This window comes from Leiobunum rupestre, chromosome 1, assembly GCF_980474605.1.
Source record: "Leiobunum rupestre chromosome 1, qqLeiRupe1.1.hap1, whole genome shotgun sequence".
Classification (NCBI taxonomy): domain Eukaryota; kingdom Metazoa; phylum Arthropoda; class Arachnida; order Opiliones; family Sclerosomatidae; genus Leiobunum; species Leiobunum rupestre.
Window position 1 is genome coordinate 31,544,114 of NC_143384.1, and position 16,647 is coordinate 31,560,760.

At 37.0% G+C, this 16,647-nt stretch overlaps 1 long non-coding RNA gene across 1 annotated transcript; it reads left to right on the forward strand.

Annotated features, from left to right (window-relative positions):
* The first annotated feature begins 10,303 nt into the window (after positions 1 to 10,303).
* LOC149962110 (uncharacterized) lies at positions 10,304 to 14,604 on the forward strand. The gene is made up of 3 exons (XR_016478096.1): positions 10,304 to 10,407; positions 13,892 to 13,996; positions 14,532 to 14,604. It is a non-coding gene; the product is annotated as an uncharacterized LOC149962110 (long non-coding RNA).
* Positions 14,605 to 16,647: the final 2,043 nt, after the last annotated feature.

A 16,647-nucleotide genomic window follows, 5' to 3' on the forward strand; every position in this document is an offset into this window, starting at 1 on the left:
TTCCCTGACTTTTCCCTGACCTTTTGGAAACATTTTCAAATTCCCTGACTTTTCCCTGACCTTTTGGAAACATTTTCAAATTCCCTGACATTTCCCTGACCTTATAGAAGCATTTTCAAATTCCGTGACTTTTCCCTGACCTTTTGGAAACATTTTCAAATTCCCTGACTTTTCCCTGACCTTTTGGAAACATTTTCAAATTCCCTGACATTTCCCTGACCTTATAGAAGCATTTTCAAATTCCCTGACTTTTCCCGGACCTTATAGAAACATTTTCAAATTCCCTGACTTTCCCTGACCTTTTGGAAACATTTTCAAATTCCCTGACTTTCCCTGACCTTTTGGAAACATTTTCAAATTCCCTGACTTTCCCTGACCTTTTGGAAACGTTTTCAAATTCCCTGACTTTTCCCTGACCTTTTGGAAACATTTTCAAATTCCCTGACTTTCCCTGACCTTTTGGAAACATTTTCAAATTCCCTGACTTTTCCCTGACCTTTTGGAAACATTTTCAAATTCCCTGACTTTCCCTGACCTTTTGGAAACATTTTCAAATTCCCTGACTTTCCCTGACCTTTTGGAAACATTTTCAAATTCCCTGACTTTTCCCTGACCTTTTGGAAACATTTTCAAATTCCCTGACTTTTCCCTGACCTTTTGGAAACATTTTCAAATTCCCCGACTTTTCCATGACCTTTTGGAAACATTTTCAAATTCCCTGACTTTTCCCTGACCTTTTGGAAACATTTTCAAATTCCCTGACTTTCCCTGACCTTTTGGAAACATTTTCAAATTCCCTGACTTTTCCCTGACCTTTTGGAAACATTTTCAAATTCCCTGACTTTTCCCTGACCTTTTGGAAACATTTTCAAATTCCCTGACATTTCCCTGACCTTATAGAAGCATTTTCAAATTCCGTGACTTTTCCCTGACCTTTTGGAAACATTTTCAAATTCCCTGACTTTTCCCTGACCTTTTGGAAACATTTTCAAATTCCCTGACATTTCCCTGACCTTATAGAAGCATTTTCAAATTCCGTGACTTTTCCCTGACCTTTTGGAAACATTTTCAAATTCCCTGACTTTTCCCTGACCTTTTGGAAACATTTTCAAATTCCCTGACATTTCCCTGACCTTATAGAAGCATTTTCAAATTCCCTGACTTTTCCCGGACCTTATAGAAACATTTTCAAATTCCCTGACTTTCCCTGACCTTTTGGAAACATTTTCAAATTCCCTGACTTTTCCCTGACCTTTTGGAAACATTTTCAAATTCCCTGACTTTCCCTGACCTTTTGGAAACATTTTCAAATTCCCTGACTTTCCCTGACCTTTTGGAAACGTTTTCAAATTCCCTGACTTTTCCCTGACCTTTTGGAAACATTTTCAAATTCCCTGACTTTCCCTGACCTTTTGGAAACATTTTCAAATTCCCTGACTTTTCCCTGACCTTTTGGAAACATTTTCAAATTCCCTGACTTTCCCTGACCTTTTGGAAACATTTTCAAATTCCCTGACTTTCCCTGACCTTTTGGAAACATTTTCAAATTCCCTGACTTTTCCCTGACCTTTTGGAAACATTTTCAAATTCCCTGACTTTTCCCTGACCTTTTGGAAACATTTTCAAATTCCCCGACTTTTCCATGACCTTTTGGAAACATTTTCAAATTCCCTGACTTTTCCCTGACCTTTTGGAAACATTTTCAAATTCCCTGACTTTCCCTGACCTTTTGGAAACATTTTCAAATTCCCTGACTTTTCCCTGACCTTTTGGAAACATTTTCAAATTCCCTGACTTTTCCCTGACCTTTTGGAAACATTTTCAAATTCCCTGACTTTTCCCTGACCTTATAGAAGCATTTTCAAATTCCGTGACTTTTCCCTGACCTTTTGGAAACATTTTCAAATTCCCTGACTTTTCCCTGACCTTTTGGAAACATTTTCAAATTCCCTGACATTTCCCTGACCTTATAGAAGCATTTTCAAATTCCCTGACTTTTCCCGGACCTTATAGAAACATTTTCAAATTCCCTGACTTTTCCCTGACCTTTTGGAAACATTTTCAAATTCCCTGACTTTTCCAGGTTTTCCGGGAACTAATTTCAGATAGCTCCACCGCTTGAAAATATAATTTAATCGATAAAAAGAACATTTGTGAATATAATTTTTCGTTCTAATTTTTAAACAAGAAATCGATCGAACTAACAAGTACAGAAGGCTTTTCATAATACCTTCTAACAGAAAATCACAGCGTTTCTCATTTTATATAGGCACGAGAGAGGAACTAGGCTGAGATATTACCATAAGTGTATAATATCGATACATAAGTGTGACACTTAATATTCGTCACATGCAAAAGTTTAATTGGGCGATTTCTTTGAAGATGTTTTTTGAAGGGCCTATTATCATTACAGCATTTTCTAAAATTATATTTAGAAGTAGAAAAAGTGACAAACTTAATCGGTAATTATGTCTTTTTTTGAAGTAGCTTTAAATTAACAGTTTTGTATTTGTGAAAGTTGTCATTCCGCTCGCTAGATGACGCCATTTGACTCATATGAAAATAAACAAAATTGGTAGAACTACATGCAAATTAAAACTGTGCCAGCTCCAAGTTCTTCCTGGTAAATTTAATGATTAAAGAGAGTATAAATTTATGTTTTTATGGTGGATCAACGAAAATCACCTTTTTACATAAGCTAGAAATGGCTGGCGCTAGTTACGTTAAAAACAAGGGTTCGCAGACGATTAAATCGATCTTACGATAACTTTAAAAGCTCTAATGATTGCTTCGTTGACAGCTCCAGCAGTGCCTCCGCCGTACGATCCAGTCGGGATGGTGGAAATCCAGCACATGCCAACCAAGAGAACCGAAACCAAGTAAAGTACAATGATATTTTCGTCCATACAGATACCATCATACCAAAAGTGACATAATTACCAAAAGTGTGTCAATCGGACCTATTTCTGAATGAATGTTACGAGCGAAATACAAGTTGGGAGGGGAGAAGGGAAAGTATGCCTTGGGGAGGGAAGGAAGTTAAAACCTACAAATAACGCCTCCTAGTGAGGAACGGAGGAACTAAGTAGCACTGGTCAAAGTTAGTGCTTTTTTGTGGTTTTTCGTCGTTCTGTGGAGATGCTTTCGCCATCTACCTACGATATAATACCATAGACTAAAAAAGATCCAGAAAGGCGACAATAAATAGTTTTTTATGTGGTCGATCTCGAGTCGAGCATTCATTAAACCTTTAACATACGAAAGTACAGGGATTGTCACACTTTTGGTAATTATGTCACTTTTGATCATACCAAGACTGTCTAGGCTGAGACGATCCGGATTGGTCCTATTATGACCTGTGACCCCTTGCGCTATTTATTTATTTAAACCACCTGCACTTGCTTAAAAAAATTATAATATTTTAAATAAAGTTTAAAATGTTAGATTCTAGTTACAATAGTTGATTTTATAAAGGAAAAATGGTCTTGGCCAACTTGTTAAAATGTTTAGTATAACCATAGCACGAGCGATTTGCACGAGCGCTAGAAAAACCTATATTCCTCTGGCGAGTGTAACGTGCGCTCGTATAGACTTGTAAAAGTAAGAGACTGTGACGTAATTGATGAAATCTATACTAGAGAGCTGCAACGGAGCGGAAATTATTCCGTTTCCGCGGACTCCGTTCCGTTCCGCGGCGCTGGAACGGAATCGGAGCTAATTTATAAGAAAGTAGAGGAACGGAATGGAATCGGAGCAAAATTCCGAAAAATCGTTGTAACGGAACGGGATCGGAGCAAATTTCCGAAAAATCTTTGTAACGGAACGGGATCGGAGCAAAATTCCGAAAAATCTTTGTAACGGAACGGGATCGGAGCAAATTTTCGAAAAATCTTTGTAACGGAACGGGATCGGAGCAAATTTCCGAAAAATCATTTTAGCGGAACCGGATCGGAGTAAAATTTTCCAAAACCTTTGTAATAGAACGGGATCGGAGCAAAATTCCGAAAAAAAACGTCATATATTGAAGCATGGACACAGTTTTCATTTCTCTCTTGGCTGCTGATTGGGTCTCCCACTTTTCCAGACAGTGAGATCATAATCCCCCTTCTTCACCGGCTCGTGGGAAACAGAACTGCAACTGAAGCCTTTTTCTCTACGACAACGTTGCGTATATCAATGCGAAGAATCGCAAAAGGTACAAAGGCCGTTTAGCGAAAAGGGGGAATAAATTGGCGGGTGACCCAGCTTGCGGTAAAGTTTTAGTTTTCATTCAATTCAATATAAATAATAATTGTTTCTGTAAATTTCTGTATTCAGGAAAATAAAATAATTTTTCCTCATTTTTCAAGACTATAGACTCTTAAACGCGCCTTCCCAATCGACCGCCATTACCTTACAGTCTACGGGGAGGGTGATGAGAAAACCGGATTTGGGGTATGAAATTTCTGCGGTAGAAGGCTGGCTCGTTGGTTGTCTGTACGACAATGGCGGCGCCCAGTAAACGTTTCTAAAAAGAGTGTATACTGAGGGAAAGCAAAATATTAAACGAATAGCGCGTACATGTTTCAAGCGAATATCGCGTACATTTTTCAAGCGAATAGCACGTACATGTTGCAAGCGAATAGCACGTGCATGTTGCAAGGGAATAACACGTACATGTTTCAAGCGAATAACACGTACATGTTTCAAGCGAATAGCTCGTGATGTTGCAAGCGAATAGCACGTACATGTTTCAAGCGAATAGCACGTACATGTTTCAAGCGAATAACACTTACATGTTTCAAGCGAATAACACGTGCATGTTGCAAGCGAATAGCACGTACATGTTTCAAGCGAATAACACGTACATGTTTCAAGCGAATAACACGTACATGTTTCAAGCTTATAACACGGACATGTTTCGAGCGAATAGCACGTGCATGTTGCAAGCGAATAGCACGTACATGTTTCAAGCGAATAGCACGTACATGTTTCAAGCGAATAACACGTACATGTTTCAAGCGAATAACACGTGCATGTTGCAAGCGAATAGCACGTACATGTTTCAAGCGAATAACACGTACATGTTTCAAGCGAATAACACTTACATGTTTCAAGCGAATAGCACGTACATGTTTCAAGCGAATAACACGTACATGTTTCAAGCTTATAACACGGACATGTTTCGAGCGAATAGCACGTGCATGTTGCAAGCGAATAGCACGTACATGTTTCAAGCGAATAGCACGTACATGTTTCAAGCGAATAACACGTACATGTTTCAAGCGAATAACACGTGCATGTTGCAAGCGAATAGCACGTACATGTTTCAAGCGAATAACACGTACATGTTTCAAGCGAATAACACTTACATGTTGCAAGCGAATAGCACGTACATGTTTCAAGCGAATAACACGTACATGTTGCAAGCGAATAGCACGTACATGTTTCAAGCGAATAACACGTACATGTTTCAAGCGAATAACACGTACATGTTTCAAGCGAATAACACGTAAATGTTACAAGCGAATAGCGCGTACATGTTTCAAGCGAATAACACGTACATGTTTCAAGCGAATAACACGTACATGTTACAAGCGAATAGCGCGTACATGTTTCAAGCGAATAACACGTACATGTTTCAAGCGAATAACACGTACATTTTTCAAGCGAATAACACTTACATTTTGCAAGCAAATAACACGTTCATTTTGCAAGCGAATAACACGTACATGTTTCAAGCGAATAGCACGTACATGTTTCAAGCGAATAGCACGTACATGTTTCAAGCGAATAGCACGTACATGTTTCAAGCGAATAGCACGTACATTAATTAACACTATAAAGAATTGGATCCTTCCCGCTTCTTATGTACTTCTGTTCTTACGCGTGTTTGTGTACGGGTGTAATTTCTCTGTTGCATTTGTTTTAACGGCTGTCGGAAAAATATACATGAGGGTCAACAACGCTGACGTCTTTTGTGACATTTAATTGTTAATCATTATAATATTGAACATGATATTACGGTGACATTTAAAATACAAAATTCAGGCTTTAGCAATCGATATACTGCATTTGACTGTTTCCTTTGTAGTCCTAACGGCGCTTAAAAGTCATGTTTTATTCTGGCTAATGAGTAGTTACATGTAAGCCTGTTCGTGACAGATTCAAGCGGTGCTAAAAAATACTCGGCTTAGAAAATACAGCTCCATCTATATATGCATAAAAAGACATTTTCTATTTTCGTTTTTGTTTTTTAATTTTTCCTCTTCTTTGTTCTGGTGCTAAGTCCGTTTATGTAATTTTGGAGTGTGTGGTGCGAAGACCCCGCTGTCATAGGCACCAAATAAATATCTTTCTTATTTTGAAAAAAAAAAATAAGATCTGAGTATGGAAATTTGCCATATGGAAATTTTAAAGATCGAAAATTTTTAAACATGTTTTATGGTCTGATAATTTATAAACATAAAACAAAATATGCGAACGAACATAGTCCAGGTGGCGCCAAAACAGTGGCCTTTCTAAATTTAAAACCATTGTAACTCTAGCTAATAATAATAATAATAATCGGTAATAATAATAAACGGTAATAATAATAATCGGTAATAATAATAATCGGTAATAATAATAATCGGTAATAATAATAAACGGTAATAATAATAATCGGTAATAATAATAATCGGTAATAATAATAATAATCGGAAATAATAATAATAATCGGCAGGGCCAAATTACCCAATAGGCCGACTAGCTCTCAGTAAAATATTCCTCAAAGTGACAAACTTATGGAACAATATTATAGACTTATGCTAATACGCAATGTAACCCGGCCACCTGATTTAAAAGGAATTCAAAGTTTGCGAGAGATGACTTGGACCTAAGGTGGTTCCTTGGGTATTAGCCTAGCTGATTATTATAGAGCACACGAATTTAACATTTCGGTTTCAAAAGGCTTTAATATAAGCGGGTAAGCCTAAAATGGACTAAATTCTTGTTTCGAGCTAGCTTTTGAAAGAAATGAAGAATTACAGCCTTTTTCGAATTTTTAGATTTCCTCAGCATTGAATCTTAGAAAACTGTCTTACGACCCTTTTTTTACAAATTCATAAAACAAAATCCAACTCCGTTCGCTTTTAATTTTTGTTTTAATCAGGAAATAAGCGGTTGAAAAAAGCTATTAGTGATAAAAACTTTGTAGAAGTGGAATTAGCCTGAGTGATATATCTTCCTATGGTTATATAGTTACTATTTTGGTTGTTTAACTAGTCAAAAAACGCAATAAAACAGTATTTTTTTTACAGTTTTTGGTAGATTTTCAGTAACTTTTCGGTCACTAAACTCACTAAATTCTACTGTGTAAGTGAGTATCAGGACCTGGATCTTTGAAAATATTAGAAAGTTTAGTTAGAGACCAGTGGCGGATACAAAAAAAAACTCAAAGGGGGGGGGGAGGGTACTAAGAGACATCTTGAGCTATGGGTGTAATAACAAATCATCAAGTCACATGCAAAGCTTAAAGAGGAACGGTCAAGCTTTAACCAGTTAGATAGCCCTATAGCCCGTTAAAAGCTTAAATTTATGGTGAAAACCGCATTAAAAATTATTAAGTGGTTAATTTTTAATAAAATAAAGAAATTTCGGGAAATTAAAAAGCTCGCGTCTGCTGCGACACCTGGTGAGAAATCGGTGAGACAGAAAAACAACGTAAAAGCGCGCTGCTGAAGACGCGAAAGATTTGTTTTGCACGCGCGGCGCGTTCCAGTTATACGAAACCTAAGCCTAAATGGCAAATAGCTCACTAAGGTGCTGCTTAAAGGGAATATAACCCGCAAAGCAATCTTTATGGAAGACCCCTTCAATTTTACAAATTTCCCTGCACAGTGGCGCCAAACATTTCTAAAGGCAAAGGCAGAAGCGGCCAGAGCTGCAAACGTTGGTGTTCCACACCAAATACCCGAGGTTATATTCCCTTTAAGATGGCGGTGAAAATTCAAACCCAAATACTTGGCATTATTTAGCGTTTCAACTTTTTATGCCAAAAATTACTTTTTCAAGACAAAATAAGGTACGCGTAAGTATATTGAACGTCTTGTTGATCTTTTGATATGCTAATAAGGCGATATTTGGAAAAGCTTGGCCGTTCCCCTTTAAGCGTCCAGGGGGGTGGTGCCCCCCACATGTATCCGCCACTGTTAGATACGCAAGTGTATCGTATCTCGGATATTAAAAATGTTATAAGAGTCGTTTCTGGATTCTTGTATGGACGGAGTGAACTTAGGACCAATTGATAACCGTATATTTGAACCAAGTGAAGAAGACGAACCAAATAACGGAAATAATCTCAAAAGAAAAGATACTTTTCGAAACAGGGACCAATTTCCGGATGATTTAACAACAACATTAATTAGCCAGTTTCAATCATAGATATATGAAATCATAGACATATATACTGTCTATGATGAAATAGTATAGATCCTCAATTCTACGAGGGACTGATACGGAAGTGACAGCTAGCAGACAACGCGTATTTTCTGGATGCGCTACGTTATTAGCGCCATCTTAGCACCAAAAGCAAAAAAAGACCTGACTTCAACTCCACGTTACGCTAGGGCTATCACAGGGCAGTAGCCAGGCTATATATGTAGACCGGGCGAACCATAATTTATAATGGGCCAGTGGTATTCAGTGGCGTCTTTATAGATTTAGTTCGAGGAACGCCAGGTCGGGCGAAAACAATTCCAGTACTGCCCCCCCCCCCCCTGGCTACGGGCCTGGGCTATCAACATTATTAGGCCTAAACTACCGCGTTCTTTTTTTTTCAAATACTAATTTTGGTCACCGATAGATGGCACTATTATGTAGCGGATCCAGAAAATATTTTTCAAATACTAATTTTGGTCACCGATAGATGGCACTATTACCTAGCGCATCCAAAAAATATTTTTCAAATACTAATTTTGGTCAACGATAGAGGGCACTATTACGTAGCGCATTCAGAAAATATTTTTCAAATACTAATTTTGGTCACCGATAGATGGCACTATTACCTAGCACCACCCCCCCCCCCCCCCATATGTATAGGTCACTGCGTCTTACATTCGACACGGTGCCAATGGATCCTCCGACGTAGTTCGTCCATGCTTTGACATTCCAAGTGTATATAGTTTATTGGTTTGATTGAAATACAGAAAGTCAATCTAGTCGTGTTATTGACTTAGCTACTTATGAGAGATACCGTCGAGGTTTTCTAAATTTAAATAAGTGTATTTTTATTATTAAACTAATATCTAAAAACTTATCAGTCTGCCAGAGATCAAAGAATATCATGTTCGAGAAGCCTTGATTTCCTTTGCAAAAAAAACATGCTGTTACGGCGCCACACCAGCCAAAGAAATGATCCTACTCAACATCAACTCGGATAGCATATTCCACGTAAGCAGAGTTTTAATTCGTGCTTGCAATTTTCCAATGCTAACGTATATTAAAAATGCCAAGTATACATTGGACACTTTCTGCGAGAAGCGGGAAACGTCGTGGCATTTCGAACCATACAGAAGTAATTATTTCTATTGAATTAGTGAAGATTTTTGCCGATGTTAATCTATGTTTTTTCACCTAGCGCATGTCGGTATAAATGTGGGACATGCTCCAGGTCCTTGGGACATACCGGTCCCAGCACCCAAGTCCTTCATGGACTCCGAAAAAACTTTAGAAGTGCCTAATACGTCAGTAGTTAGACAATGTCACAACTGCGGTGGCATAGGTCGCAAAATGTGCAATGCGTGCCACGGGAAAAAGAAAGTACGTAGAGACGCCGTCGCCATCTTTCGGCTGAAAATGAAACTATTTTATAATATTTTCGTAGGAAAACTGTAATAAATGTTACGGTAGTGGCCTTAAAGTGTCCAATTCAAAAGACAAAAGGGAAGAAATTTGTAGAAATTGTACTGGGACTGGCAAAAAGGAGTAAATGTTTAAATCTTGATACATAGATAAGCGTTAATTAATGAATATCTATTGCTTGTTTACAGATGCAAAAAATGCAACGGGAAAGGACATAAGCCATGTAAAATTTGTAACGAAATGGGAAATTTGAGGTTCTTCGTCCGGTTAAAAGTAGAATGGTAAAATAATTCGAGTTATTCTGCATTCTTAACCAACGTATTCAAGCTTAACGGTGAAAATAACATTCAAATTTCATTTAAATTGTCGTTTAAAATTATTATATTCTTAAATTGGACGCAAAAAGCTTTATGATGTCGTTTGTAGATGGCGCTTTAAATTTAAAATTCAAAATGGCGGACGTTTTTGTGTTGATATTGTAGGATGACGCACACGGACGACAAAATAACAGAATCGACCTTAATTCCTATCGAGAGAGTACGCGAAGTTACTGGTGAAGTTGCGTTCGAAGAAGTTGGTCCAAAAGTAAATATGTGTTTAAAGTTTTAGCACTCATTCTTAATAATACCCCGTCTTCCTGTACCATGGAGAAAAGTAAGGAGTCGTGTTATAAAATAATTTAAACGCAGGGTTGCCACCGGTATGGGAGAACAGGGAAATTCGAGGAAATTTTAAAATAGACCTTAAAAGCAAGGAAAGGTCAGAGAGTTTTAAGAATTTGTTGCAATAACTTTTTTTAATTAGAACAATAACCTAAAGTCTTCTTTATTCGCGACCGAAAACTATCGCTACGCCTCCTGTGGTGGGAAACCGAAACTTATGAACAAATCACCCAATGCATGCTTCAGGAATCGGGTTTGTTGATGGCAAGAGGTAGTATAGGTGGTAGGGGTGAGGGGGATTGGGTAGATTTGTTCTTTTTCTTCGCCAGGTAGCGTTGATCCTAATTTTGATTTATCCCGCGCCTGTCTAGTGCTGAATCAAAGACTATATATACGCTTCGCTTACTAGACAGGTGTGTCCATACCCAAAAATTGTAAACACTTTCGAGACACAGGAGAAGGCTTTTGACCAGCCGTTAGAGGCGCTTCTAGTTGCACTGCTGAAGCGCGGGGAAAATATGGACCAGCGTCTGCTATTGTTTGCAAGTTGGGCCATTGAGCACGCCTGTCTAATAAGCGAAGCGTATATATACAGGGTGTTAACTAAAAAACGATACAGAGCCAATTACTCAAAATGTGTTTTGGGTAAGAATTTGAAATTTGCAGGGGGACAAATGACAATGAAAATTTCAATGACCTTGAACCAGGTCTTCAAGGTCATTGAAATTTCATCTCGAGAACCATTAGGATTAAAAGAATGGTTCCAATTAGAAATGTGTTCTACGTTTAATTTTAAGTCTAAACAGCTTTGACCCGATCTAATTTGACCAATGTTAAGCCGAGAAATGTTTGATCAAAAACCATAAGGTCATGTGTGGTATTCTAATCAAGACACGACATTTAACGGCTTATAAATCGAAAACTACCAGATCTAATGGATCAAAATTGTCGTGACACTCTAAACTGAGTAGGGGAGTTGAAAATTTGTAACTTATGATGACATCGAAACATTAGTTCAAGGTCATTCAAAATTTATCTCGAGAACCATTAGGATTAGGAGAATGGTTCCAATTAGGAAAATGCCCGCCAAGGTTTTTTAAGTCAATTTACCTTTTACCCGAGATAAATAAACCAATACAACTCCAAAATAAACGTTAATAAATTGCTTTAAGACGTACCAAGTATTTTTATTAACTTTTTTGAGTTTAAATGTTTTAAACACAAAAGAAACGAAACAAGTAATTGAAATAAATAATCAACTAATAAACGTAAAATTTAATTACAAATAATTTAAATAAATAAATAAATAAATAATGAAAAAACTGAAGATTAACTTTCCCAATTCTGCCTGAGCTTCTCTGGTACTACGGCGGGGATTTGCATTAAAATACGCTAAGACATCGACGTCTAAGTTGCCTACTTAGTTTTGTGGTCCTTTATTATTAAAAATACTTGGTACGTCTTAAATTAATTAATTAACGTTAATTTTGGAGTTTTATTGGTTTATTTACCTCGGGTAAAAGGTAAATTGACTTAAAAAACCTTGGCGGGCATTTTCCTAATTGGAACCATTATCCTAATCCTAATGGTTCTCGAGATAAATTTTGAATGACCTTGAACTAATGTTTCGATGTCATCATAAGTTTAGAGTGTCACGACAATTTTGATCCATTAGATCTGGTAGTTTTCGATTTATAAGCCGTTAAATGTCATGTCTTGATTAGAATACCACACATGACCTTATGGTTTTTGATCAAACATTTCTCGGCTTAACATTGGTCAAATTAGATCGGGTCAAAGCTGTTTAGACTTAAAATTAAACGTAGAACACATTTATAATTGGAACCATTCTTCTAATCCTAATGGTTCTCGAGATAAAATTTTAATGACCTTGAAGACCTGGTTCCAGGTCATTGAAATTTTCATTGTCATTTGTCCCCCTGCACCCTCTATGTAACCTGCTAATTTCAAATTCTTACATAAAACCCATTTTGAGTAATTGGCTCTGTATCGTTTTTCAGTTAACACTCTGTATAGTCTTTGTGCTGAATACATGTGCCCTTATGCCCAATTCAAACTTAAGGGGGCCTTGATAGTCTGATGGTAACGGCTAAAGCAGACAGTATTAGTTTTTCCTCATCGTGTATTTAAAACAAAACTTGATAGATCATAGGCGCAACTTCGGAGAAGCTATCGCCGTTACGCCATCTAGAATCGTTTCGGTGGCGATTAGTAAAATATAAGTGGAAATAAATCCATTTTCGTCTGAGAACAGTAAAATATAATGTTCAAAATTGTCAAGGAAACCAGGGGAAAGTCAGAGAATTTCAATCTGAAAATATTATGGCAACCTTTTAACGGGTCACAGTGTACTAGCCGAGGATGAGTGCTAGAAAAATAAGGGCTCGACACGGAAATTTGGGCGCGTGTAGCGTTGATGACGTCAATAATTGGGTGTCAGCTTCGAAATTTCTGACTGACATCATCTTACGGGGCAAATTACTGGTCCCCATTTTTCAACTGGCATCACTGTGACACGTTGCGGCGTTAAATTGGCTTTAATGCCGGCCTACTTACACTCCTGTACTATATAGTACAAACCATCTTTTTTTTTTCAAAATGTCCCTTAAATCAAAGATAATATAGATCTCGTACCTTAGATTCGAAATCACTGGCTTGCGAGCTGTCAATAGCGCTTACCCACTTCCTGCCAGAACTTAAAAAAAATTGTGCCACAGTGTCCGTGGTTAAAGCAGGTGGCGGCTCTATCATTGTCACCTGTCTTATGAAAAGGCCCCTGTTATTAGAGATGGCCATGAATCTATCTGACTCTTCGAAAAACGCGACTTTACTGGAGACCGTGGTGCCATCTATTTATGTCAAAGGGAGCTAAAATTAAAAATAGCCAAATGATAACGTCGTCAGAGAGCCATTGTAGAATATTATAGTTAGACAACTTATACTCTATTTAGTGGGCTTTAACCTAAATTATATATCACATGTAAAATATTGTTTATAATTGCTGTAATTTAAGTTATTGATCTATTTACAAAGGATCCAATCAATGCTAGGGGTACCTAAAAGTACCGCCTTTTTATTTCGACGCTAGAGACATCTATTGGAAAAGAGCTACTTTACGTCGAGCCGCCACTTGCTTTAAACAAATATAGATATCGCCTTACAGCAATCGACGTAGGCTGATTTTTCGGAGGTCACTTTCCGGAAGTGGGTAATCGCTTTGTTACAAAACCGTCAAAGCTCGCTGTATTAGAATCTAGGGTACGGAGTTCTATATTTTTATCGTTTAAACATAGTTTTCGTTTTTATTACAAAGGCCTAAAAGCCCTGAATATACACAATTTAATTTAAATCGCGACTAACTTAATTTTCAACGTAATTTACATTAGCTAGCGCCGATTAAGTATTTTCCCGACGAAGCTGTCAATGTTGCGTCTCAAACTTTGGTCAATGAACATCATTCAGGATTTCCGTTGGAACGTATTTTGGAACAGGTAAGTTAAGAGCTAGAGCACGGCCAACTGTGATCACGCGCTGTTCGCGCTATAGCGGCCAACCCATTCGTTGAAGTTTCTATGATAACCAAAGATATCTGTATAAGTTGAGCGCCACTAGCGGAATATTTTGTTTATAAGTTTTTTTTTATACAGACCAAAGTCGGGGAATTCAAACTTATACATATTAAAATTGTATTATGGTCTTTTTTACGCAATTTCCTTGGACAAAACTTGTAAATATATATAAAGTAACATGCAATATTGCCATTTAATTGCAAAAGTTGCCGATATATATGTTATATTTTAAATTAAGCGTATAAGACGCGTTAATAACACCCGTTTCCATTAAGCCAATATAAAAATCTGTGAGGTTGGAGCGGCCAAATTCACCAAGAGGGAAAATCCTTGTTCATGAAAATTAGGCGATTGGGTTGGCCGCTGTAGCGCGAACAGCGCGTGATCAAAGTTGGCCGTGGTTAGAGAAGAGTGATTCTTAAGGCTCGACTCACTTTTATTCCTGTACTTTTTTCAGCGTCAAAGAGTTCGAATTATTCCCTTGGCCGAAGTTAGCTATTCGTGGAAAAATAGACAAGGGAAATTTTTCGTCTACGGTTTCGAAAATAAGGTGCATTTTCCTGATTACCCAGAAAAATATTGCTGGGGCTGCACGATCTCCTGAACTAAATTCCTAAGCCTAAGCCAAGGCCTAACTTGTGTTACAAGTTGCAATTCCTACAAGATTAAAATATTTATGAATTGTTTCTAACTATCGTAAAGTACAAAATATTTATTCTTGGAACACATTTTTAACAAAACTGTAATATTTTAATAATTAGCTATTAACTTAATTATTAAGAGATTGGATATACTACTATATCGAATTGATATATTAAGCGGAATGTACCGTTTGCTCAAAATATTTGCAGTACTGTCTGCTATGGTGCAGAATTTGGGTTTCTAATTATGAAGGATTATATTTAAACGCGTTCAGTAACTCTCAACAAAGTATCTGAAAAATTATTTTCTTTGAGACCGTTGCTAACGTGACATAGGATCTTGTTGAGCGCTTTTTAGTTTTACGCTTGTACATTTTGTAAAATATCGTCTGTTGCGGCGTCTGCAGCTAGCCTTACTCCGTGCTGCAACGTCACGTGACCAATGAGTAACGAATAACTTGCTCATCAAAACCGGAAATCAAAAAACTCGTTCTATAAAAACAGCTGACCGTTGAGCTTTTTTAGAGTTACTGAACGCAGCCAAGGTAGAAAAGATAGGACGGAACTAGAAGTACCAGTCACTAATACCAGATGGAGCTCTTCAAGAGGCTTATGCTAAAAAACGCCACCTGTCGACAGTGAGCTACTGCCTCTATTTACCCTGCGTTGGGAGTGTGCCAGCGTTGTCAGACGTACGATAATTTACGTACACATCGATAACTTTTTAGGCAATGTTTATGCCGCCAGGGCCTTACGGTAATTTCAAACTTCTTACTATACAGCCCGCGAATTTCAATAATTCGACCTGACCCTACGATAATGTATGATATATATAAATCGTACGAAACTGGCGTTAGATTTTTTGTGAGTACTAATGTTTTTAATTATATTTAAAAAAATATCGTACGCCCCAAAAAAATAGCTCGAAATTATCGACGTGTCTGATATTAAGACCTGGCAACACTGGACTGTACTTCTGACAAGTAATTTTTACGACGTCATAGTAAGTATTGTTTAATAGGTTAGTGCATTGGAAAACTAAAACCCTTAATATCTAGAAACTCTAAATTAACTAGTACCCTTATTCGCCATGTGTAAAATCATTGCACAAAATAAAATATTCCTAAGCAAAAATGTTTGTCAATAATATATTTTATTTAATATTTATAACATTATTTTATTCGTAACATAAAAGGTTACATTTTTGGAATAGTTTTTCTACCGAGTGACGTCACCGGAAATACCTTTCGTTGTTTGAACACCTATTGTGGCATAATGATATCGATGGGTACATCGTTATACAACCAATTCAGTTTGATGCTGTTTTACGTGCTTTTTTTTGTAGGGACCGTTGATAAAATTGAGTTTGCTTCGGCTTAAGAATTATAACGCGAAATCTAATTTTTTTAGCCTTTCTATTATTTCCCCGGCCCTAACATTAAATTCCCAGAAAGCGGGTTAAGTAATCTTAAAACGCGTTTTTGATACGGTAAATTAAAGATGTTACGGCTGAATAAGTTTAAATTAACTTAACTTACATTTGTATATCAACAGGTTTTTCGTTTAAACTCATTCAATAATTTATAGCAAAACGGGTGTTTTTTGAACTCTAGGTTACACTTATTTCAAATTTCCTTTAAAATTAAAGTATTTCGAAATTGCCATTTAACATATTTCCTTTTCAAAAATATTACTGTCAAATTATTTTATAAAAGTAGTTTTATTTATTCAAAATATCAAACAGGGAAAAAAAACGCGGGAAGTTAAAAGTTCTTTGTTGATACGTACAATAACTCAAGGCCAAGGCTTTAGGTGTTTTCATTTAAATTATCATTTTTATTGACACAACCGTTGGTTAGAGTTTATTTTGAAGCTACCGCTTATTATCGGAAGGGAAACGTTACGTCAAAAGCTACTCCCAAAATATTAAGT